At 46.7% G+C, this 26676-nt stretch overlaps 1 protein-coding gene across 1 annotated transcript in view; it reads right to left on the reverse strand.

Moving 5' to 3' along the window:
* Positions 1–26676, reverse strand: part of PIFI (post-illumination chlorophyll fluorescence increase) — a 91070-nt gene that overhangs the window by 1469 nt on the left and 62925 nt on the right. The gene's annotated exons all lie outside the window — the stretch shown is intronic.

The following is a 26676-nucleotide window of genomic DNA, read 5'->3' on the forward strand; positions in this document are numbered from 1 at the left end:
CCCAAATATCCACTGATGAGCCGAAACAGTAGACCTCTCTACTGCCTCCCAAATGCGAGAGACAAAAGACCAAATCTGACACGCCACTGGACAACTCATGAACAGATGCATAACTGTTTCAGTGCATGTCATGCAAAAGAAGCAAGAGGCCAATGTAATTTTACGACGGCTGAGCTGATCCCGTGTAGGTAACCCTCCCACCAACATCCTCCAAATGAAAACCTTACCTTGGTAAGGGAGTTTAGACTGCCAACCACGCAAAAGAGTTTTCTGCCACCATGATTTAGACTTGTGCAATCCCCACACCTTATTGGCCTTGACTGAAACCCAATCTTTCTCTGATACGAGCTTATGATAGACCTGGTTAGCTGAAAGTGATATCAAGTCACCAGATTTACATAGTGCCCAATCAAGCCAAGGCTGATCTACACATGGCCGAGGCAATGGAGTGAAAGGCTCAACTGCATGCATGATGTCAACCCATAGTGGCTGAAATGTCCAAGGAACCTTAAAGTGCTGCCGAATACGACGAAACGAATATGGCCTGTCACGACCTGGTATCACAGCATCTCGGATTCTAACCAAGCCTAACCTGACCATGCGGTTGAGTCGTATGCGTGAAGCATCTCTGTCTGGCCAAACAATGACACGCGACTCCACAAATGTTTCGAACTGCAAAGAGTTCAAAAGTAGTCTTTCATGACCAGGATCCCACCAAGTCAATAGTAGAACTTCATGCCAAGAAAGAAGAATATGTGATAAAATGTGAGATGAGCGAATACGGACAGGATGAGCCGCATTCACAATGTCCCACCATGAAGCCTGCACACGTGTCCGTCCATGTGACAATCCCTCCAACTCAATCAAGTCACGAGCCATGAATACCCAAGGCTGCTCCTGCAAACACATATCCTGAAAAAGCGCCCACCTACGCGCCACCATATGCAAGCGGACATCCAGTAAAGCAACCCCACCCATTCTTTTGGGCGTCGTAATGTGATTCCAAGCTATCCATGTTTGACCCATAATATTTCCTTGCCTCTTCCACAGCATAAACCGAATGGGAGCAACCAAACGGAGAAGAGATTTGTGTGTCCAAGGTAGCAAAGGCAAAAAATAGGAAATCATGCTAAGCATAATAACCTGAGCTACCTTAACCCTCACGTGTATAGGCCACCCTTGAGCTTTCCAATACACAAATTTATCCGAGATCCGGGCAGAAATCCAAGCAAGAAGCGCTTGGGGGTCCACATCCACACCCACCGGATACCCAAGATGACGAACAATGTCTCCTGTATGCACCACACGGCCTTGCCACCCTAATGTCTCAAGATCAAATTCCGTGCACACAATGAGGGCTGATTTTGTTGAATTTATTTTCAGCCCAGAAGCCAATGCAAAATTATTCCAAGCTTCCATTGCTCGATCTATATTGGCTTTTTCGGCCCTGAGAAACATAAAAGTATCATCCGCAAGGGCTTGAGCAACCAATTGCTTGCCATGAGGGAGATGCAAACCAACCACTTCACCATGCGATGCCATGGCATCTAGGCGAGATAACATAGGATGAGTGGCAATGGCAAAGAAAAGAGGGCTAAGAGGACAACCCTGCCGGAGAGAATGGGTGAGAGAAATACCATCCGAAAGTCCTCCATTGAGCATAATCCGCGTGATAGAGCCAGAGCCAAGTAAATGCACCAAATTAGCCATTTTGGGACCAAAGCCCATGGCTGTCATTAACTGAGAAAGGAAAGACCAGCTGACATGATCAAAAGCTTTTTCAAGATCCAGCTGCACCATCACAATCTCTTGCTTCTTTGCCTTGGCATAATCCACTCCAATTTGAACATTAAGAATATTATGCAAAATATTCCTACCATGCACAAATCCATATTGATATGGATGAATAAGAGTAGAAAGCACCTTCTACAAGCGATTGGCAAAAATCTTTGTAAAGATTTTATACATAATACCCATAAGTGAGATCGGGCGCCATTGAGCCAAAGAAGTAGGCGAAGGGACTTTGGGCAACAAACAAAGTATGCCCAACTTCCAATCAACAGACATATATCCCTCATCCCAAACCCTTTGACAAATAAGCGTCAAAGGCTTTGCTCGGCAGGCATATATCCCTCATCCCAAACCCTTTGACAAATAAGCGTCAAAGGCTCTGTAAGCTGATCAGCATATTTTCGGAAAAACTCATTTGTCAAACCATCCCAACCAGGGCTCTTTCTCATGGGAAGTTTGGAGAGAACAGCTTCCACTTCCCCTTGAGTAACAGGAGCATCAAGCTGAACCGCCACATAAGGGTCAACTTGATATCGTACTTCAGCAAACAATGACTCCCTTGCAGCCACGACAGCTGGCGAGACATCCTCTCGAGGAGCAAGCAAATCTTCATAAAACCTGATGCAATGCTGAATAACCTCAAAAGGTTGAGTAACAAGGTTGCCTTGGGCATCCATCAGCCTAACATATTCTCACGCATATGTTTTTGATGCAACTTATCATGGAAGCGATGAGATTGACAGTTAGCATCCCGCAAAGCATCAAGACGTGCAAGTAGTTTAAAGTGAACATATTGTGCTTCCTGCACCCTAGATAGCTCCTTTTTCAGCCATTCTATGGCATCCACAACTTCAGCATCCATAGAGTCAGTAAACATGAACGCCTGCAAGCCCTTTAAAAGCGACTCAAGAAGAGCCACATGCTGTTTTTGTATAGAGACATTAGCAAGACCATAATGCCGCGCTAATTTCCGAGTGTTGGTAAGGAACACTGGCCAAGCATGATAATCAGCCATGGACACTCTTGTGGAGAAATGTCGTATCAACTAACGCATATAAACATCAAAAACTTCATGCTCCAAAAAAGTGTGATTTAAGCGCAAAGGCAAGCGTCCCAACAAGCCTCTATATGCATCCACAGGATGATAGACCATTTCAAACACAAGCGGCCAATGATCCGAGAAAACTTGTTGCTGATCAACCATCATAGTAAGAACCTCTGGCAAAAAGAGATCTTGATGTAAAATATACATCCTATCCAATCTAGCATAAGTGCCCCGAAACTGTTGTGAGGCATAAGTGTAACCCCTTTCATCTCGATGCAACCAAGACCACATGTCTTGTTTTAGCGACCTTGCTGCAAAAGCTTCCCACGCCATTCTCTCCGGGCCATTCATTACAGAATGAGGCGACGTGGCTTGCTCCCTGGAGACACATATTAAAGTCTCCCATCACAAAGCCAGGATGAGAGATTGAAAGAGCACACAAGTCATTCCACAGCAAACGGCGTGCACAAGCATTATTTGGAGCATACAACCCTAACAACCATAAAGGCGTATCATCCCAAACAATCTGTATCACTAGAAATCTTCCATGAACATCTTGAATCACAAGAGAAGACTGAAACTGCAAACGAACAGCAAACATAACACCTGACTGCGAAGCAGGATGTCCGCTGTAGAAAACATGAAACCCTTTATATACATAGGCTTTGCCAGCCAACTTATGCTGCTTATGTTCAACTGCACACAAAACATCCCAACCATGACAAAAAGTTGTACGCCAAAGCCTGAACTGCTTTTGGCGCGAAGAAATACCCTTTACATTCCATTGTACAATTTTCATAAGCCTTCCCAGAAAAGGAATCAACAAGGCCGTGTACTAGGCCCAGGACAATCTGCCAAATCACGAACCTTTTGAAGCATTGCATTTTTAGACATGGTATTTGTGATCTCAGACTGCCCTTGGAGTTCTCGAGCACGTGCCGAAGGGTAATGACCATCCCATGGCGAGATGACCTCACCCTTCGAACCAAACACAAGAGGCAATTGTTGTTGTGCTTCTTTTGTTAGGCGACTTCTAATAGGATAGAGTTCTACTCTATCCACCCCAAGAGCCCCTGTACCCTGAGAAAGTTGGCCTCCCGGCCTCTCAATCCTGGTCTGTTGCTGGGCACCTAAACCCAAAGGGTGACGAGCATATGTATGTAAGGGCCCCTGATGAGTACGCAAAGGCCCCCACCAAACAGCATCTGAGAAACCCCCCCGTGGGGCAACAAATCGTGTCTTTTTACCACGTACTTCCACCCATGGCTGCTCAACCTCATTCTGAACATCCACATGTACATCCATGTGCTGGGCATCATGTAAAGGAGCATCATGCACGGGCAACTGCCCATCAACGATATCCTTGGTAGCAACAACTTGTTCTTTCTTAGGACATTCGGAGACAAAGTGGCCCATCTCACCACATGTGAAACAATGGCCAGCAAATGTATCCCACCTCAATTCATACATTAAAGGTTGCAGCCCAGCCATATTGACACGCAAATGTGTCAGCCTAGGTCTCCCAGTATCCCACAACATGCATAGACGATTTCGGTTTCTAGATGTCATTCGAGGCACCACCAAGACATCACCGATACCTCGAATGAAACCTGGTAAAACACGCCAAAACATTGGTGGAAATTGTTTCACTTCAACCCAAACTGGGCAAGCCTGGCGCAACATATCTTGTACTCTGCCATAGGCTTCCACGGAACCACATGAACCAACTGCCTATCCAAAAAGAGTGGCACCTGCTCCAAGACTGCCCTACGGGCTTCCGAAGTGTGAAAAAGTATTTCATAAAAGCCTCTCGGACCATCATAAATCTCCTCAAGTACCTCAAGCGACACCAAGCGGCTCAACCATGCTCTAAGACGACGCAACGACGGCATACGCCCAATAAAGAAGCAGATAGCAGCACGATCATGAAAATCTGCTAGCTGTTGTAGCAACAAAGGAGTCTCCATGCATACATCAGCCACACCACCATTATCTACTGCAACCATTTGCACGCTATTTGCCTTCACATATTCTTGCAGAAGCTCACCAGTGATCTGCAGCAAACGTGCAAACTCCGGAGAAGGTACCTGAGAACTTTCCTCTGCATTCTCTCCAACATTCACCGGAGTGTAGCTTGCATCAACATCAAGCCTTTGACGTTTTTGTTGCTCCGAGGCATCTAAAGCATAACCCACATCCTTCTCGATCATCTCCTCAATAAGATCCATGTTAAGGCTATTGGCAGCCATGCCACCAACAGCAGCAACGGGGTCATCCAAATCCATGTACAAAAGCAAAGAAAACCCGTTCTCTCAAACCCTAATTCAGCACTTGAAAACCATGTTAAGGCTATTGGCAGCCATGCCACCAACAGCAGCAGCGGGGTCATCCAAATCCATGTACAAAAGCAAAGAAAACCCGTTCTCTCAAACCCTAATTCAGCGGCTGCAAACCCTAATTCAGCAGCTACAAACCCTAAATCCAACTCTCTCTCTCTCTCTCTCTCTCTCTCTCTCTCTCTCTCTCTCGTTCACAAAACAGGGGATATGCTCGATCCGAGCAACTACAGGACGGTTATGGTTGGCCACGTGCTGGCCAAACTCTATGGTGCAGTGCTGGAGCAAGAGCTTAGCTTATATGCTGAGCGAGCAGGTTTACGCTCATCAGGGCACGCAGGCTTCAAGAGAGCTTTCTCTACCACTGACCATGCATTCACTTTGAGATGTATGATTGATCAGGCCAGAGTGAGGAAGAGAAAGCTCTATTGCTGCTTTGTGGATTTCCGCAAGGCATTTGACACAGTACCACGAGAGAGGCTCTTTCAGCGCCTGCAGTCTCTTGGCATACCAGCAGATATGACATGGGGCATCTATGCATTATATGAGCAGGTTTTTGGGCGAGTCAGATGTCCAAGAGGTATGTCCGAGACTATTGCTAGCACCATTGGTGTGAAGCAAGGATGCCCACTTTCCCCCACGCTATTTGGGTTATACATTGATGAGGTGGCTGACTTCATTACACGGGGAGGCGGAGATGGAGTTGATTTAGCAGGTACCTCAGTACATATTATGCTCTATGCTGATGATATTGTATTAGTGTCTGAGTCTCCAGGTGGTCTACAGCAGCATCTACATGCACTCGATGATTTCTGCACACAGAGGGGTCTTACTGTGAACCTTGGGAAAACCAAGGTTATGGTCTTTCATACATCGAGACAGGGCAGGAGTCAGCTGACATTCACTCTCGCAGGATGCCAGGTGGAGGTGGTGACATCATACGTGTACCTAGGGGTTACCTTCTCTGCACAGCAGCCACACGCTTCACCATGGGTTCAGCAGCTAAAGCTAGATTGACACGGGGATATGCAGCATTGGCTATGCTAGAGACACAGTGCCACCAGGCGCATTTTCAGGAGCCCCGGACGAAGGGGTGGCTATTTGACACATTAGTCACACCGGCATTGATGTATGGAGCAACAGTATGGGCGCCAGGCCTTGCTACCCATTGGTGGACACAGATAGAGAGACCACAGGCCCTCATGATGGCACGCATGATACGCAGCAAACCATCAGTACCTCATGACATTATCCGAGCAGAGTTTGCAACGCCTCCTATGATGGTAGAGGCCATATTTCAGACTATATGCCTGCTAGACAGATTCAGAGAGATGCCACAGGACAGATTGTCATACAGAGCTTTTGAGGCATCTAGACAGTTGGCTGAGGCAGGAGACAGAGGATCATGGTATGCACAGGTCACACATTGGTTCTCACAGCATGGCCTAGACATGGATCATCTACCACCATTCCAGTATGACAGGGATGCACCACATATCCGTCTTTCTCATAGTGAGAGGAACAGAATATTGAGACAGGATCTATGGAAGCTCTATACACGAGAGACATGGATATCGCCTACACAGCCTCTTCCACCGAAGATGCTATACTACAGAGATCACTCCATGAGTATCACTGATGATGGATTTATAGAGAGGCCTAGATACATGGAGGGCTTTTTACCACACGGCTCCCGAGTGGCTATTGCTAAGCTCAGAGTTTCATCACACCGATTGGAGATTGAGACTGGCAGAGCAGCACGGATCCCCCGAGAGGAGAGGGTATGCAGATTGTGCAGAGAGGAGGTGGAGAGTGAGGAGCATTATGTATGCAGATGCAGAGCATATACAGCCGTCACAGAGAGAGATCCCATTTTATTCAGAGAGCCACATTCCCTACGCCAGATCTTTGAGGCAGCAGACCAGCGCATACTCGGGAGATACATTCTAGACATACAGCGCCACAGAGAGACATTATTACAGGCTCAGACAGCTCCAAAGGGGGGGCGACAGACACAGATTACTACATTTTTTCAGAGATCCATCCCCCTCCCAGCCCCTACACGGCAGGGAATTACTCTCCAGAGAGCAGAGCCCGCAGGAGACAGAGGACACCTGGCTTTCGGACACCACGCCTATACCAGAGAGAGATGACAGAGATCAGAGCTCAGTTTCACAGAGAGGGTGCGGAGCGACTGGCTCGCTTCAGAGCACACCCAGGCATGTTCTTCAGGGAGCTGTGGACACCCCCTTCATTGATGTATACCATTTTATACCCCAGTATGGTACAGGATGGAGCTAGCTAGGTTGCATATCATGATTGTATACTCCATGCATATAGCTTTGCATTCTCCTAGTAGTAGAGCTCCATCCCCTGCACACCCATATTCAGCTTTTTTGTTCAGTACTTTTTCATTTTGTTGGGATGACAGAGGATACCCCATACAGGTACTCCGATTTGTCTCATAGGTCGAGTTCGGTCTTTTGGAAGACGTTAATAAAATCTCAATCTCTCTCTCTCTCTCTCTCTCTCTCTCTCTCTCTCTCTCTCTCTCTCTCAGGAGAGAGAGAGAGAGACGAAGGGGTGGTTATTTGACACATTAGTCACACCGGCATTGATGTATGGAGCAGCGGTATGGGCGCCAGGCCTTGCTACCCATTGGTGGACACAGACAGAGAGACCACAAGCCCTCATGATGGCACGCATGATACGCAGCAAACCGTCAGTGCCTCATGACATTATCCGAGCAGAGTTTGTTGCGCCTCCTATGATGGTAGAGGCCATATTTCAGACTATATGCCAGCTAGACAGATTCAGAGAGATGCCACGGGACAGATTGTCATACAGAGCTTTTGAGGCATCTAGACAGCTGGCTGAGGCAGGAGACCGCGGATCATGGTATGCACAAGTCACACATTGGTTCTCACAGCATGGCCTAGACATGGATCATCTACCACCATTCCAGTATGACATGGATGCACCACATATCCGTCTCTCTCATAGTGAGACGAACAGAATATTGAGACAGGATCTATGGAAGCTCTATACACGAGAGACATGGATATCGCCTACACAGCCTCTTCCACCGAAGATGCTATACTACAGAGATCACTTCATGAGTATCACTGGGGATGGATTTATAGAGAGGCCTAGATACATGGAGGGCTTTTTACCACACGGCTCCCGAGTGGCTATTGGTCAGCTCAGAGTTTCATCACACCGATTGGAGATTGAGACTGGCAGAGCAGCACGGATCCCCCGAGAGGAGAGGGTATGCAGATTGTGCAGAGAGGAGGTGGAGAGTGAGGAGCATTATGTATGCAGATGCAGAGCATATACAGCCATCACATAGTGATATCCCATTTTATTTAGAGAGCCACATTCCCTACGCCAGATCTTTGAGGCAGCAGACCAGCGCATACTGGGGAGATACATTCTAGACATACATCACCACAGAGAGACATTATTACAGGCTCAGACAGCTCCAGAGGGGGGGCGACAGACACAGATTACTACATTTTTTCATAGATCCATCCCCCCTCCCAGCCCCTACACGGCAGGGAATTACTCTCCAGAGAGCAGAGACACTTAGAGCCCGCAGGAGACAGAGGACACCTGGCTTTCGGACACCACACCTATACCAGAGAGAGATGACAGAGATCAGAGCTCAGTTTCACAGAGAGGGTGCGGAGCGACTGGCTCGCTTCAGAGCACACCCAGGCATGTTCTTCAGGGAGCTGTGGACACCCCCTTCACTGATGTATACCATTTTATACCCCCAGTATGGTACAGGATGGAGCTAGCTAGGTTGCATATCATGATTGTATACTCCATGCATATAGCTTTGCATTCTCCTAGTAGTAGAGCTCCATCCCCTGCACACCGAGATTCAGCTTTTTTGTTCAATACTTTTTCATTTTGTTGGGATGACAGAGCATACCCCATACAAGTACTCCGATTTGTCTCATAGGCCGAGTTCAGTCTTTTGGAAGACGGTAATAAAATCTCAATCTCTCTCTCTCTCTCTCTCTCTCTCTCTCTCTCTCTCTCTCTTTCAGGAGAGAGAGAGAGAGACGAAGGGGTGGTTATTTGACACATTAGTCACACCGGCATTGATGTATGGAGCAGCGGTATGGGCGCCAGGCCTTGCTACCCATTGGTGGACACAGATAGAGAGACCACAAGCCCTCATGATGGCACGCATGATACGCAGCAAACCGTCAGTGCCTCATGACATTATCCGAGCAGAGTTTGCTGCACCTCCTATGATGGTAGAGGCCATATTTCAGACTATATGCCTGCTAGACAGATTCAGAGAGATGCCACAGGACAGATTGTCATACAGAGCTTTTGAGGCATCTAGAGAGCTGGCTGAGGCAGGAGACAGAGGATCATGGTATGCACAGGTCACACATTGGTTCTCACAGCATGGCCTAGACATGGATCATCTACCACCATTCCAGTATGAAAGGGATGCACCACATATCCGTCTCTCTCATAGTGAGAGGAACAGAATATTGAGACAGGATCTATGGAAGCTCTATACACGAGAGACATGGATATCGCCTACACAGCCTCTTCCACCGAAGATGCTATACTACAGATATCACTTCATGAGTATCACTGATGATGGATTTATAGAGAGGCCTAGATACATGGAGGGCTTTTTACCACACGGCTCCCGAGTGGCTATTGCTTAGCTCAGAGTTTCATCACACCGATTGGAGATTGAGACTGGCAGAGCAGCACGGATCCCCCGAGAGGAGAGGGTATGCAGATTGTGTAGAGAGGAGGTGGAGAGTGAGGAGCATTACGTATGCAGATGCAGAGCATATACAGCCATCACAGAGAGATATCCCATTTTATTCAGAGAGCCACATTCCCTACGCCAGATCTTTGAGGCAGCAAACCAGCGCATACTCGGGAGATACATTCTAGACATACAGCGCCACAGAGAGACATTATTACAGGCTCAGACAGCTCCAGAGGGGGGGCGACAGACACAGATTACTACATTTTTTCAGAGATCCATCCCCCTCCCAGCCCCTACACGGCAGGGAATTACTCTCCAGAGAGCAGAGCCCGCAGGAGACAAAGGACACCTGGCTTTCGGACACCACGCCTATACCAGAGAGAGATGACAGAGATCAGAGCTCAGTTTCACAGAGAGGGTGCGGAGCGACTGGCTCGCTTCAGAGCACACCCAGGCATGTTCTTCAGGGAGCTGTGGACACCCCCTTCATTGATGTATACCATTTTATACCCCAGTATGGTACAGGATGGAGCTAGCTAGGTTGCATATCATGATTGTATACTCCATGCATATAGCTTTGCATTCTCCTAGTAGTAGAGCTCCATCCCCTGCACACCCATATTCAGCTTTTTTGTTCAGTACTTTTTCATTTTGTTGGGATTACAGAGGATACCCCATACAAGTACTCCGATTTGTTTCATAGGTCGAGTTCGGTCTTTTGGAAGACGTTAATAAAATCTCAATCTCTCTCTCTCTCTCTCTCTCTCTCAGGAGAGAGAGAGAGAGACGAAGGGGTGGTTATTTGACACATTAGTCACACCGGCATTGATGTATGGAGCAGCGATATGGGCGCCAGGCCTTGCTACCCATTGGTGGACACAGGGTGGACACAGACAGAGAGACCACAAGCCCTCATGATGGCACGCATGATACGCAGCAAACCGTCAGTGCCTCATGCAATTATCCGAGCAGAGTTTGCTGCGCCTCCTATGATGGTAGAGGCCATATTTCAGACTATATGCCTGCTAGACAGATTCAGAGAGATGCCACAGGACAGATTGTCATACAGAGCTTTTGAGGCATCTAAAGAGCTGGCTGAGGCAGGAGACAGAGGATCATGGTATGCACAGGTCACACATTGGTTCTCACAGCATGGCCTAGACATGGATCATCTACCACCATTCCAGTATGACAGGGATGCACCACATATCCGTCTCTCTCATAGTGAGACACGATCTATGGCAACTCTATACACGAGAGACATGGATATCGCCTACACAGCCTCTTCCACCGAAGATGCTATACTACAGAGATCACTTCATGAGTATCACTGATGATGGATTTATAGAGAGGCCTAGATACATGGAGGGCTTTTTACCACACGGCTCCCGAGTGGCTATTGGTCAGCTCAGAGTTTCATCACACCGATTGGAGATTGAGACTGGCAGAGCAGCACGGATCCCCCAAGAGGAGAGGGTATGCAGATTGTGCAGAGAGGAGGTGGAGGGTGAGGAGCATTATGTATGCAGATGCAGAGCATATACAGCCATCACAGAGAGAGATCCCATTTTATTCAGAGAGCCACATTCCCTACGCCAGATCTTTGAGGCAGCAGACCAGCGCATACTCGGGAGATACATTCTAGACATACAGCGCCACAGAGAGACATTATTACAGGCTCAGCCAGCTCCAGAGGGGGGGGCGACAGACACAGATTACTACATTTTTTCAGAGATCGATCCCCCTCCCAGCCCCTACACGGCAGGGAATTACTCTCCAGAGAGCAGAGACACTTAGAGCCCGCAGGAGACAGAGGACACCTGGCTTTCGGACACCGCGCCTATACCAGAGAGAGATGACAGAGATCAGAGCTCAGTTTCACAGAGAGGGTGCGAAGCGACTGGCTCGTTTCAGAGCACACCCAGGCATGTTCTTCAGGGAGCTGTGGACACCCCCTTCACTGATGTATACCATTTTATACCCCCAGTATGGTACAGGATGGAGCTAGCTAGGTTGCATATCATGATTGTATACTCCATGCATATAGCTTTGCATTCTCCTAGTAGTAGAGCTCCATCCCCTGCACACCGAGATTCAGCTTTTTTTGTTTAGTACTTTTTCATTTTGTTGGGATGACAGAGGATACCCCATACAGGTACTCCGATTTCTCTCATAGGCCGAGTTCGGTCTTCTGGAAGACGTTAATAAAATCTCTCTCTCTCTCTCTCTCTCTCTCTCTCTCTCTCTCTCTCTCTCTCTCTCTCTCTCTCTCTCTCGTACACGACATTTTGGTCTCATAGACCCTTTGGGTCTTTTTGAAGACGTTAAACTCTCTCTCTCTCTCTCTCTCTCTCTCTCTCTCATGGACACTGTACACGACATTTTGGTCTCATAGACCCTTTGGGTCTTTTTGAAGACGTTAATATAACTCTCTCTCTCTCTCATGATGGATTTATAGAGAGGCCTAGATACATGGAGGGCTTTTTACCACATGGCTCCCGAGTGGCTATTGGTCAGCTTAGAGTTTCATCACACCGATTGGAGATTGAGACTGGCAGAGCAGCACGGATCCCCGGAGAGGAGAGGGTATGCAGATTGTGCAGAGTGCAGATGCAGAGCATATACAGCCATCAAAGAGAGATATCCCATTTTATTCAGAGAGCCACATTCCCTACGCCAGATCTTTGAGGCAACAGACCAGCACATACTGGGGAGATACATTCTAGACATACAGCGCCACAGAGAGACATTATTACAGGCTCAGACAGCTCCAGAGGGGGGGCGACAGACACAGATTACTACATTTTTTCAGAGATCCATCCCCTTCCCAGTCCCTACACGGCAGGGAATTACTCTCCAAAGAGCAGAGACACTTAGAGCCCGCAGGAGACAGAGGACACCTGGCTTTCGGACACCACACCTATACCAGAGAGAGATGACAGAGATCAGAGCTCAGTTTCACAGAGAGGGTGCGGAGCGACTGGCTCGCTTCAGAGCACACCCAGGTATGTTCTTCAGGGAGCTGTGGACACCCCCTTCATTGATGTATACCATTTTATACCTCAGTATGGTACAGGATGGAGCTAGCTAGGTTGCATATCATGATTGTATACTCCATGCATATAGCTTTGCATTCTCCTAGTAGTAGAGCTCCATCCCCTGCACACCCAGATTTAGTTTTTTTGTTCAGTACATTTTCATTTTGTTGGGATGACAGAGGATACCCCATACAGATACTCCGATTTGTCTCATAGGCCGAGTTCGGTCTTTTGGAAGACGTTAATAAAATCTTTCTTTCTTTCTTTCTTTCTCTCTCTCTCTCTTTGTTTGCAGACATTGCAGAGTTCTCCCAAGGAGATGTTCTCTTGTTGGGTGATTTTAGTGCACGAACAGCAATCTCGAGGAACCATCCTTATTTTGGTGAGGCCTTATGGTAATTTTTCTTGATTAGATGCTATAAGTGGTTCAATCAAGGACTCTTAAGAATTTGAAGAAGAGAAGGTAGAAATTGGGAAAGATTTAAGACATTGAAGGATGGTGTATGAAGAAAAGGGGGAAAGAAGAGAGGAGAAGAAGAAATGAAAATGAAATGAAATGATATATTAATGTCTCTAAGAGGCCATAGTGGCCTATGAGACCAAAACTGAGAGTACATCTGAAGTTGGTGTCTCATCAAAGAGAACAACTAAATGAGACTAAAAAGTACAATAAACTGATTGTCCTACAGTTATAGGAACAGAACTGTAAGATTCCGAGATGATACTGAGTAGAAAATATTGGAAAATACTGAAAAATGTATATCAGGTAGATCCATGTATGCTCATCAGTAGTGTTGCCCTCTCCTTAGATCAAGTATCTCGGCCATGGGGCTGTCTAGAATGGACAGGTCGTAGAAGTGAGGTAGGCGCCTCTGATGCCGAGCAATAATGGCTCTGATCTGGCGTTGGTGAGGATGCCGTGGTCGGGATCCTGGTGGGCGTAGCTGACGAGCACGACATAAGATAACTGCTCTATCAGTGGTGACTCCCTGGGAACGTGGTCAGTGCCCTGATGGCCCAATGGAGGAGGTATCACGAGGTGTGGGGGCTGGGTTGCTGGTGCTGGTGCCGAAGAAATCTGTCAAGGTCCTCTGGCTAGGTACATCATGGCTCGGCCTCCCGTCTACCAAGAGGGTCTCTCTGTGTCTCCTGAGCTCAAGTAGAAACAATCCCAGGCATCTCTGATCGTCAAACTCCATGACCCTACGTAACAGCCCAAAACCCTCTCGGAAGAGGCAGTGATATCTCCCTCGGATCTCATAATAGACTGTACATCGGCAAATGTAGTGTTCCTCTGTCTCTACCTCCTGGTAGCATAGCTGATAAATGCGGTCATCCACGATCTGATGCACATATCGCCCTGTCTCAATCTGCCAACTGGTGTGATGAGGTCCCGATCTGTCCAATGGCACAACGTATCCCATGTGATAGGTGTACATCCATGTACGCCGGGCGGGTGATAAAATCATCCGGTGAGAGGTGTAGAAAATGGCTTTTGTAATGAGCCATTTTCGTGCCCAAGGGCTCAAGGGGGCTAGTCCATGTCCTCTCTGTGTCCACTCTGATGATATCCATCCTGATCACGCGGTCTTGCTCTGAGCGGGTGAGATCCAAAAATGGTCAATCCAAACTATACTGAAAGGGTGGTAGTGCCTCTATCCGCAAACCATGTAGGTCAAACCATGATCTCATCTGAGCGTACTAACAAAGAAGAAGAAGAGCAAGGGAGGAGAAGAGGAGAGAAGAAGAGAATGAAGGAAGGAGGAGTAAAGGTGAAAGAAGTAGCAAAAGATGGAAAAGGGAAGGAGGGAGGCAAGAAAAGAAGAGGGAAGGAAGGTGATGAGGAGGATATGGAAGAAAAACAAAAATGAAAAACTCCCAGAAAAATCGCCCGAGGAAGGGGGGGGGGAGGGGGGACCCTAAAATTTGGGCGAAACTACTATACTGGAGAGGTTGAGGTTTTTAAAAACCGTTTCAAAGTTTCGAGGTTTCAAAAGCTAGAAACATGTTTTTTTGTTACTATGCCCATGGGCAACATGTGCTTGCTCCCATCCTTGCAAATCTCTTCAATAGAGCTCTTTGTGAAGGATTTTCCCTATCTTGGACCACAAACACCATTGTTCCCATCCACAAATCAAGAGACCCATGTATCCGAAAACTGCACGACCATCACGATTGGCCACACAATGGCCAAGATATAAGGAGCAATGTTAGACCTAGAGATCAGCTCTATGGCTGAGAGGCTAGGGCACAAAGCATCACGTCAAGCAGGCTTCAGGAGGAATTTCTCCACCCTGGATCATATCTTCACTCCATGGGCCACCATAGAGGAGGCCAGGTTAGTGTTCATTGTTGCTTGGTGGATTTTCGCATAGCTTTTTATTTTGTCCCTCAATTCCACATGTTAGGACATTTGAAGGACTTGCACCTCCAACATGACATGATTTGGGGTGTGATGGGCCGATGGCCCTATACGAGGTAGAGATCAGCCGAGTTCATGCACCAGGTGGACTCTCTTGGAATATATGCAATACTATTGGGGTCAAACACGTTGGCCCACTCTCTTCTACACTCTAGGGTTTATACATTGATGAGATAGAGGCTCTTGTGGACAGCTTTGGAGGCAGAGGCTCACTACTCACTCATGTAGTGGTGCCCATATTGTTGTATGCAAATGACATTGTCTTGATTTTAAACTCAGCCGAGGGTTTACAAAGACATTTGGATGTACTCGAGAGGTTTTGCATGGGGAGAGACCTTATCAGCAACCTTGGCAAGATCAAAATCTATTGGAGTAGAGACAAAGGTAGCAAAACACACAGATGCAGCAAGCAAGAAAAGATAGAGAAGCATAAGTAGATAGATGAGAATGAGTGAAGTACACGTGAAGTGACATGATAAGGTCACTTACAAATTCACTCATAAGAGTGTGTATACACGCTCGGGGAGAAAAACCTCCTTAGGAGAGAAAAAGTCTCCTAGCCCATTATTAGCCTACATCCACATATCACTACCATATAAATGGCTACAAATCTCCGTGCTAATGATGATGTGAACATGTCTAGGGATCATGTGGCTAATCAATCCCCAAATGGCAATAGCCCAAAGCTTTGCCAAAAGCTTCGAACTTCTCTTGTGAGCGCCTTTGTGAACATATCTGCCACATTATCGTGTGTAGAGACATAAGCCAGGCTAATCTCTCTTGCAATGACCCTCTCCCTGACATAATGATAGTGTACCTCAACGTGCTTTGTGCGAGCATGAAACGCTGGGTTTCTCGCAACGACCAATGCACTCTAGCTATCAGTGATGAAGATGGAGGTGGGGACCTGTTATCCAATACCAAGATCCACCAAAAGAAGTCTAAGCCATATACACACTCCACAACCGCTATGAAGGCTGCCTTGCACTCAACTTCACAGCTCGAAGTGACCATTGTCACCGACTGCTTCTTGTTGAACCATGATATACATGAATTACAAAGATGAAAGCAAAAGCCACTAGTAACACTTGCGTGTCATAACATCCAGCCTAATCAGAGTCACTGAAAGCATGCAGCTAAATATCACTCTCCTTAGCATAGAATAGCCCAAGGCACTAAGTGCCATGTAAGTATTTGAATACTCGCTTGGTAGCCTATCCATGCTTACTTCCGGAAAGTGCATAAACCTGCTCAACTGGGAGACTCCAAACTAAATGTCTAGCCTTGTATTACATTGATGGATGCGGCACCCAACAGCCTACTGATAAAGTATGCATCAAATGGTTCACCTGCATCTTGGAGACTAAGCCGAGCACCTAGCTCTATTGGTGTAGCAACAATCTTAAAGTCTTCAAGACCAAACCGTGTAAGCAGTCATTGTATGTACTTTGATTGCAACATCACAATACGATCATCACGTTGCACAATATGTATGCCCTAGTAATGATGCAATCAGCCCAAATCTATCATCTCAAATGAGACGTGTAATTCAACCTTGAAGGCTGAAATCTTCTCCTCATCAAGACTTGCAAGCAACATGTCACCAACATCTGAAATGGTGACCAAAAACCAATTCCTACTTTACATAGAGGGTAATCTCAGTTAGACTGTTGAAAAACCATTAGCAACCAAGTATGCATTTATCTTCTCATACCATGCTCCAGGAGCCTGAATCTTTCCTTAACCTGCATACTTTAGACTCTTGTCCCTTCTGAACAAAACGACGAGGTTGAGATACACAAATCTCCCCATGCAAATCACCATTCAAGAACGCAATCTTAATAACCAACTGATATACATTACATCCATGACGTGTTGCCAAAGCAATAATACACCAGATTGTAGTCATACGAGATGTGGAGGAAAAGGTCTCATCATAATCTATGTCCTTCTCTTGAGCATAACCCTTTGCAATGCCTCGTAGGCGATCAAATGCTACCTTTTGTACTACCTTTGTGATCTCATAGACTCTTTCTCTCTATCTTGAGGCCACATACACAGTCCATGTGAGCAAGATAGAGTCAACACATCATTGAGCACACACCATACCTCATAATCCTCTGTCCCCATACACACGAGTTCATGACAGAAAGCAATCTGCACGAGAGAACCAAATGCACCCATCCACAAACATCTTGACCCTTCACCCGTCAGTTTTAGATCCAAGACATAAAGAGAGGCACCACCACATATAGTGGATATTGTGGCCCTGTACTCCATCTATGAGAAGGATGACAAATGACCGCACAAGGTCTACAAGTACATTGGCCCTATCTATCCTGTCGACAGCTAGTCTCTTACCTTTTTCATGTTATCTTGACATCCAATTAACTCAAAGATCACATGTAACAACTTTTTGGTCTCATAGACCTTTTTATGTCTTTGGTAGGCGCTAATAAGTTTACCATATTTGCCAGGTGTTTCGAAAACACCCCATATGAAACACATTTCAAAAACGTTTCATACAATTTTTCTTTTTCAGAAACATTTCATAAAATTAATGGATCAAAAAAAGCCTACTTAGTCTGGTATATACAAAAAAATACACTTTTTGTGCATACTAACATGTAAAAAGGTTAAAAGGTGCTGCAAAAACACTGAAATTAATGTAAAACACCATACAAGTGCGTGAAATAGGAAATGTGGTCCATCATCCAAGATCTATGGCAAATTCCAAGGCATACTACATTCTGCATAATAAAGAATAAAGCATCACAAATGTAATAATGTCTGAACTTTGGACTCTAGAATCTAGTCAGTCAATGTGAAAGATCAAACAGCCCCAAACCCCCCGTGTTCATACGTATGAAACGTTTCATACGGTTTCATCACGTAAGAAATGTGTTTCTATACAACTATACCTCTCTCTCTATCTATTTCTGACGCATGAACCTTTCTTTCTTTCTTTCTTTCTCTCTCTCCGGCGCATGGGAGTACCGACGAGCTAAAGTACCGAAGGTCGTAGGCGAGCAAGGTCACAGACGAGCAAAGACGCACACTCACAGATGAGTAGGGTCACAGGCGAATAGGGTCGCAGCAGCAGGCGAGCAAGGTCACAGACGAACAGGGTTGCAGGCGAACAAGGTCGTAGGCGAGCAAGGTCGCAGACGAACAAGGTCAAAGACTGGAATACAGCAACCTGCTTGCCTGAGTCTCTACAATCTGCTCGTCTGTTCAACGTGCAACCTACTTGCCTCCTCATCTACGACTTGCGACCTGCTCTCTGCGTCTTCCATCTTGTTTCTTGCGACCTGCTCGTCTGTTCAACGTGCGACATACTTGCCTCCTCATCTACGACTTGCGACCCGCTCTCTGCCCAGCAACTGCGCCTCTGCTTACCTAGTGCCTGGCTGCGCCTCTTCACCTGTTGCTGTCCTGTGCAGAATTTCCGCCTGCTGGCTGCAACAACACAGCATTGCCGGCCATTACTCCCCTTGGAGAAGCACCGTTTGGCACTAGAAGCACTGCCCTGGTCCGCCTGAAAAAGCCCTGAAGCAAACGATCTTCTCTCCTCAGTTCTGCTTCTCTCCACAGTTCTGCTCCCTTTTCCCACCCATCTTCTCTCCTCAGTTCTGCTTCGTTTTCCCACCCAGCCTTGCTCAGGCCTCCAAGGCAGCAACTAGTAGGGGAAAAAATGTCTCAACCTTTAGAGGGGGAACAAGATGGTGAGACAACCTTTCACACCCCCACGAAGGCACCAAATGCCGGAAGGAATCATGTCCCCTGGCTCACGAAGGATTACAAAGATGGCCCGACGAGATGAGGCCATTTATGAGGAGCTACAGCTTCACATAAGGACAGAGATGAACACCATGCGACAGGAGCTTGAAAAGGAATGGACCGAGCAGATGCATGCCCAAAGGAAAGTGATATACGAAACGCTGAAGGAAGAGATACATGTCCAATTGAAGGGAGAAATGCAAGCCCAAGTACGGGTTGAGATGGAATTACCCCAAGCCTTGATGCACACGGAAATTAAAAAAGAGATGAAGAAATGGAAGGATGACATGCTCCGAGAGATTGGCACAACACTTGCATCGTACGAAGGCACTTTGAAGACATGTATGGCTGACCGCGAAAAAGACATCACAGAAATGCAAAACACTTTGGAATCATGTAAGGCAAAAGTGGCAAGTGAGAAGGAAATGCATTCATGGGCTGAAATTGCCAGTGCCACAAAGAAACAAATTGAGGAAGTCAACCCATGGATTGAAGTAGTAAAAAAACAAAAGGATACACCAGTCAATAAAGTAGAGGTGATGAATGCTACATTGGAAGAGGAAGCCAAGAGATGGGCACGTGCCTTACATGTACATGTAGTTGGGTGGGAAGATAAGGGAAATCCCCAAGAGGATGCAAAAGTTCTTGCAACAAAAATTGGAGCCACTGATGTACCCATTACCGGAGCATGGCGAGTAGGCAGAGATGAAACCAGGGCGATAATATTAATCATCAGGTTTGGTGACTTGGAGAAGAAGAAGGCCTTCCTCTCCAAAAGGATGGTCCTTAAGGGGGAAAAGATTTATTTGGATGAGGACCTTACACCAGCACAGATAGCACACCGGAAGGAACACATGCCGCGTGTGCTTGAGGCAAGGAAAGAGGTGAAATGGGCGCTATACAGAGATGGCCGACTCATCATTACGGAAAGGAGGCCCGCTTGACGGTGCGTGGCCTATGAGACCTTGCGATTCACGGTGTGGAATTGCAACGGAGCCCTTAGAACAGATGCAGGATACTTTGAGGATACGTTCAGACACAGTGATATTGCTATGTATACAGAGACCCATCAATGCACAAACAAGAGGCTTCCTGACGTCCGAGGTTATAGATGGGAATCAGTTTTCCGCCCTCAGCCACGCACAGTGGGAGGTACCAGAGGATCTGGAGGAGTGGCAATACTTTACAGGAAGGAGCTTCGTGACAAAATACATGTGGTACATAGAGATGCAGATGCGAGGTACATGTGGGTCCGAATATGCAGAGAGGGGCTCCACGAGCTATATGTGGCGGTATGCTACTTTCCCCCAGCCCACTCCAGGTTTGCACCATTAGGAGAGTCGCCCTATATACCACTATATGATGATATCATGAGGTCTGCGAGCATGGGAGACATATTACTATTAAGAGACTCTAATGCACGTACAGGCACAGAGCAGACAGAGTTGTATGATACTCAAGAGGCTATGTACCGGGAGATCATGGCAGAGGATGTAGGGTTGCAGAGATCAGCACAGGATGAGGGGGAGATTACAGATTATGGCAAGCATTTTCTCACACTCGGGAGTGCACATGGGTTGGTCATATACAATGGCTTATCGAGATGGCAAGGATCAGATGCTCTCACACACTCGAACTCTAGAGGGGGAGCGAGCACAGTGGACTACTTGATGGGATCTCCTTCATTGATACCTGATGTGCAGGGTTTCTCGATTTCCAGTAGGCCCATTGGCATAGCAGCCGATCATGCAAACCTGCGTTTCACACTAGTACGTAGATCCTGCCGAGAGATGGGCCAGCCACTCATCTACCTAGGTACCCGAGATATCAATTCACACGTGAGACAGTTAGGGTTTATCGAGATGCAGTATCTGATGGCTTGTTCGCTTTAGACCCTCATAGCTCTCTGGGGACGAGATCACGAGAGGATTGGCAGGTGTACTACATGCATCCGCCTCATATGCGTTTCCCTACACTATGATCCCTTCCACCCACCCGTAACACATGGATCACACCGGTAGGCCCATTGCCTTCTACCAAGGTGGATACAGAGAACATTTTGTGTGATTCACAGCAGATGGTTTCATACAAAAGCAAAATTATCCCAATGCCTTCATGTCCCCTGCTATGAGGACAGCCACTAGACAGCTTAAGGTATCATCCCATAGATTGAGGATAGAGACTAGCAGTGCTGAGCAGATACCCCAAGAGGACAGCTTAGGGTATCATCCAATAGATTGAGGATAGAGACTAGCAATGCTGAGCAAATACCCAGAGAGGACAGGAAATGTAGACCCTGCCAGATAGGGATTGAGTCAGAGGAGCACTGTGGTTGCCAATGCCCAGTCTACTATGAGATCAGAGGAAGATTTCAATATCTATTCAGAGAGGGCTTTGGACCCTTATAGGTGAGGAGGGCTGGCTGATTGGAGCTGAGAAGCTGGCCGACTGGGAAAATACCAAATGTGCTGGGAAAAATCCCAGAAAAATATGTAAAATAGGGGTGGCCAGCCCACAATCAAGGGCCATGCAAAAGGGACCAAAAGGACACCAAAAATGGGCAGAAACTGGGGATGGATGTGCTAACATGTAGAGATAGCCAAAAAGAGTGGGTGATAAGAGGGCAGCCCTGTTTCACCCCAATAGTGCTGGAAATCTCTTGCGATGTACCTCCTGGGGCTCTCACTCGTCCAATGATGGCCAAAAAGAGTGGGTGATAAGAGGGCAGCCCTGTTTCACCCCAATAGTGCTGGAAATCTCTTGCGATGTACCTCCTGGGGTTCTCACTCGTCCAATGATGGATTCATAGAGGGCGATGATGCTCCAAACCATGTCAAATAAGACTCCACCCGGATCATGGAGTACCCAGATCAGAGGTGCCTTGGACTCTTCCTATTGGAGCTCAGCCGACACAGAGAGTCACTACTCGGAGATCCTTGCCCCCAACAGTCCTCTCAGCTCACCATCACCAAGTTTTTCCAGCCTAGAGGGGTGGATATTGGACACTCTAGAGAGGATGGGATTTCTCCTAACCCCACAAAGATCCAAGCAGTCGTAGATTAACCGGAACCCAAGACGGTAAAGGAAGTCAAAGGATTCCTAGGATTAACCGGATGGTATAGGATCTTTATACCCAAATATGCTCAGATAGCATCCCCTTTAACTAACCTTCTCAAGAAGAGTACCCTTTTTTAGTGGATTGCAATGTGTGAGAGTGCCTTTGATAAACTGAAGACAGCCTTAGTAACCAACCCTGTCCTTAAATTCCCAGATTTTACCGAATTCTTTGAGGCGTTGATCAGAGTCAAGATGTCCAAACAAATGCTTGATGACATGGACCAGCAAATGCAATCAATCCGTAAAGATATTAAGGCAGCCCAAGATAGGCAAAAGCAGTATGCAGATAAAAAAAGATCAGAGAGAGAGTTTGAAGAATCAGATATGGTCTTCATTCGAGTACGACCAAAAAGAAGTTCCTTATCTTTAGGGAAGTACAAGAAGCTCTCTCCCAGAGACTGTGGACCGTATGCTGTTATAAAGAAAGTGGGCGATCTAGCTTATAAACTTCTTCTGCCTCCCCATCTCAAGGTACATAATATATTCAATTTGCTTAGGAAATATGTACCCAGCCCAAGTCACGTACTTGATGATCGGTGATTGACTGTTTTATTCATCTCTCCCATATTCTATCACTTATTATACCCTATACCTGGCATAGTAGGATGTAGATTTTTCATCTTACTTAGAGTCTGAGATCTTAGCTTTCAGTTGTCAGTTTTAGTTTACTATTGCTTTTTCTTATTTCATCCATGACAAGATTTCATGGACAATGTATATACATCATTTTGGTCTCATAGACCCTTTGGGTTCTCTCATAGACCCATCACCAGTTTCTTCCAGACCCAGGAGGTGGAGGACACCAATATAGTGGATCTTGTGGACCCTCCACGAGCTGCTCCAGACCTCCCTCGCCCTTAGCACAGCAGGTATGGTACTCTGAGGTAGTTCAATGGCTTCATGCACATGAATTGCATACCCCCATTTCAGCACAACGTAGACTCCCCACACCTCAACCTCTCATGACACGAGATCAGCCGGATCGTCCAGTCGGATCTACTCGGCCCTACACATATGCCAAACTTGGGTGTCATCATTCAGAGAGAGAAACGAAACGCGAGATCAACAGAGCGCATTTTTTGAGACTCACCGGGGATGGGTTCACTGAGATCCCAAGGTAACATGCAGATGCACACGTCACATGCTATGTGCATCACGCGATTGGTCAACTAAGAGTATCCTCCAACCGCCTCTGAGTAGAGACAATGAGAGCCACGAACATCCCCCCAGAGGAGCAGATATGCCCTAAGGGAAGGTAGAGGCCCACTATATGTTCAAAAACCGGCATATCATGTTTTGGCATGTATTTACTCGAGCTCACCGTCATAAAGAGGCCACACTCCAAGAGACCGAGCCAGTGAGGCACCTCCCAAACCTCCATCACAAATTTCTTTGGGTCACAGCCAAGGACTAAAGTGGCCCAACAGGCGCAGCAATAGGAGCAGCTAGGTCCACGATGGCCTACACAAACACATGATCCTCTGGCCCCACGTACACGGGGTGTCAACTTGTAAGCATGTGTGATCTCTCTCGAGACGCAGACGTCCAGATCTCTGAGGCCTCATCCCTCCACCAGGCAGCAGCATATCCAAGATATCCTTCGACAACATGGCGAGCTCCGCGATGCTTTGGCTCCTTTGTGTTGTATTCTAGAGGAGGATGGTATCACTGTATGACACACATTCTCACCATGTAGCGTCACATGGTTATCTTAGCTTTTGTAACTCGTATCATACAATCTCATTTCTTTCCCATGGTTCAGATTCATCAAGGATACATGGTACTACCTTTTTGGTCTCATAGACCCTCTAGGTCTTTTGAAAACGTTGATATATCTTTCTTTCTCATATTTCTATGGATGCAATGTCTGTCACCAGGAGGTGAAACTTTTTGCAGTTGTTTTCTTTATTTACATTTCTTTATAAATATATATATTTTTCTTTTCTTTCTCTTTGGTTGCTGTTGTTTTCCCCCCGGGATCTCTTGGAAGGGCTTGGGCCATTGCAATGTCAGAATGGGTCAGCCACTGGGACTTTGGACCAGTGGTTGGCTAAGCCTGAGAACTGCATTGAAAGATGAATGACAGTGTCCAGGACATGGCCACTGAATGAGGGCATAGGCCGGTTTACACTAGTAAGTGGCCGCCACCGAAATGTGAATGTATCTTGAATTCTAAGCAAATTCTGAAGTCACCATAGTGGTCAAAGATGGTCAGGAGACCAGAAGGAATGCAAATGACATCATCCCTAAAATCTAGGAAACTGCTATTTTGGGCAGTGTCGGAATTGAAAAGTGTTCGCGTCAGTTTGTGCAGAATGTCAAGGGGACCAAAAGCTGGCAAAGAACTATTGTGAGAATGTGAACCAGTCAGGAGATTTTTGGCTTGGAAGATTGCATGTGGAAAAGGCTTAAAAATGTGCCAAGTGTCAAATTTATGTGCATTTTCCACACTGGGAAGATGGAAGCGTGGGATTTTGGGCTGAATGAGGCTCATTTGCAGCCATTATGGTGGGTTGTTTGCAGGTTAAGAGCTATTGTGGTGCACTCCCTTGCCCTGCAACTCATGTATTGAGGGTTGAGCTTGCTCCCCACAGCCTCTCTCTCTCTCTCTTTCTCTTGCAGACTATGGTAATGCTCTCATCAGATAAAATCAGGTACAGTTGTGTGAATTTCATGCTTATATGCAAAGGCTAGTTGCCTCCTTGAACATGAACCGGTGTAGTTAGTTCCTACACCAAAGCAGTGACGGAAGAGGGTAATAACCTCTTCAATACAACGCTGTTTCAGCACTGTTTAGGTGCTGTTTTTGGACTGTTATGTTGCCCGGTTGATGCCAGAATGCAGTAGGACTTTGCTAAAGTCTTCCAGGACAGTACAAGGGTTAATTTGGGCTGAAAACAGAGCTGAAAACAGGCCTGTGCAGAAAATTACAGCAAGCTGAATTGTGATGTTTTGGGCTCCATTGGGTAGTCTGATGCCTATGGAAGTGAGCCTGTCAGTTGGGACTCATTCTGAGATGTTATGGAACAGTTTTAGTGCAGTTATGCTGGCAAATTTCTCCCAGAATTTGTAAAACTCAGCTGGTGCAAGTAGAGTGCTTTGTTGCACTCGTGCTTTGTATTTTCCAACTTTTTAACAATAAATAAATACCACAAGGGGCGCCGGACTTCGGGGCCAATGTGTTGTTGAGCGAGGGAGCGAGGATTCTGTGATTGTGTGTCTGAGTAAGTCCAGGTTATTTGTGAATGAATTGCCGCTTTATGTGTCCATAGACCGGTTTTATGGTTCCGTTGCCGGGACAGGGTCCTCTTTTCTACAAGAGCCCGGACACGGATTGGATTGGGTGAACAGGAGACACACATAGTGAGGTACAACTGATTACAGGTGAGAAAGAGTACGGTCTCTTTCCTTGGATACAGGTTCCCTTAAACTTTCAATTGACAGTATGACAGACAAAGGGAAAGGCAAGCTCCCTGCCGAAGAGAGTTCCTCTTCTACTCGCAGTCAGCGTAAAGAGGTGACAGGTGCCCAGGTGTCAGCCTCTGCTCAGACGGAGCTAGTAGTACAGCCAGCCTTGTTAGAGGAAGAACAAGAACAGGAGGATTTGTTTCAGGCACAGCTTCTTAGCATGCTTGGAACTTTTCAGCAGCTAGTTAAGAATCCCAGAATGAAGAAATTTTTGCAGTCACGAACAGGGGATTCCCAGGTTGAAGCATCCCAGCATGCAGTAGAGAGGGCACAAGAACAGTTGCAAATGAGGGTAGAGCATGTTGAGCAGGCACCTGTGATACTAGCAGTGCAACATGTTACCCAGGCACAGGTACAGGCATTTAATGGCCAGGGTAGTAATGTGCAAAGAGTCATGCCGACCATTCCCCCATTCGTTGCTTCCCAGCCTGGCTATTTTGGTGGTGGGTCTGTTTTCCAGGCCATGGCTAGGCCGCCCACAATTTTCCCAGGACTGATGTCAAGAGGGTCACCAAGAATGATGCCTATGGAAGCTGTGAACCCTCTTTATGCCAATACAGGTGTGCAGCCCGGATTTCAAACTTATTTTAGTCCAGCTTTGGGGCCCCCAGCACCTGTCAGTGTGACTGAATTTTCTCAACCTAGTGGACAAAGAGCAGTAAGGACTGATGCAGAAAAGGTGCAAAAGGATTACAAAGAAGGAGGTCAAGCAGTAAAGTTTGAGACTTTCAGTGGGATGCAGGACAAATTGAAAGCGCTGACTTTCATTCAGCAGTTTGTTGCAGCATTCACTGGAGGCAACTTCACAAAGTCTTCTAAGGTGCGGAAGGCTGCTACTTTCTTGAAAGCTAACGCATTGCAGTGGTGGACCTCATTGTTGATGCAAGGACAGGCACCTGCTACATGGGTCCAATTCAAGCAGCAGT

Source organism: Cibotium barometz, chromosome 16, assembly GCF_041138505.1.
Source record: "Cibotium barometz isolate CiBa-2024 chromosome 16, ASM4113850v1, whole genome shotgun sequence".
In the NCBI taxonomy this organism is placed as follows: domain Eukaryota; kingdom Viridiplantae; phylum Streptophyta; class Polypodiopsida; order Cyatheales; family Cibotiaceae; genus Cibotium; species Cibotium barometz.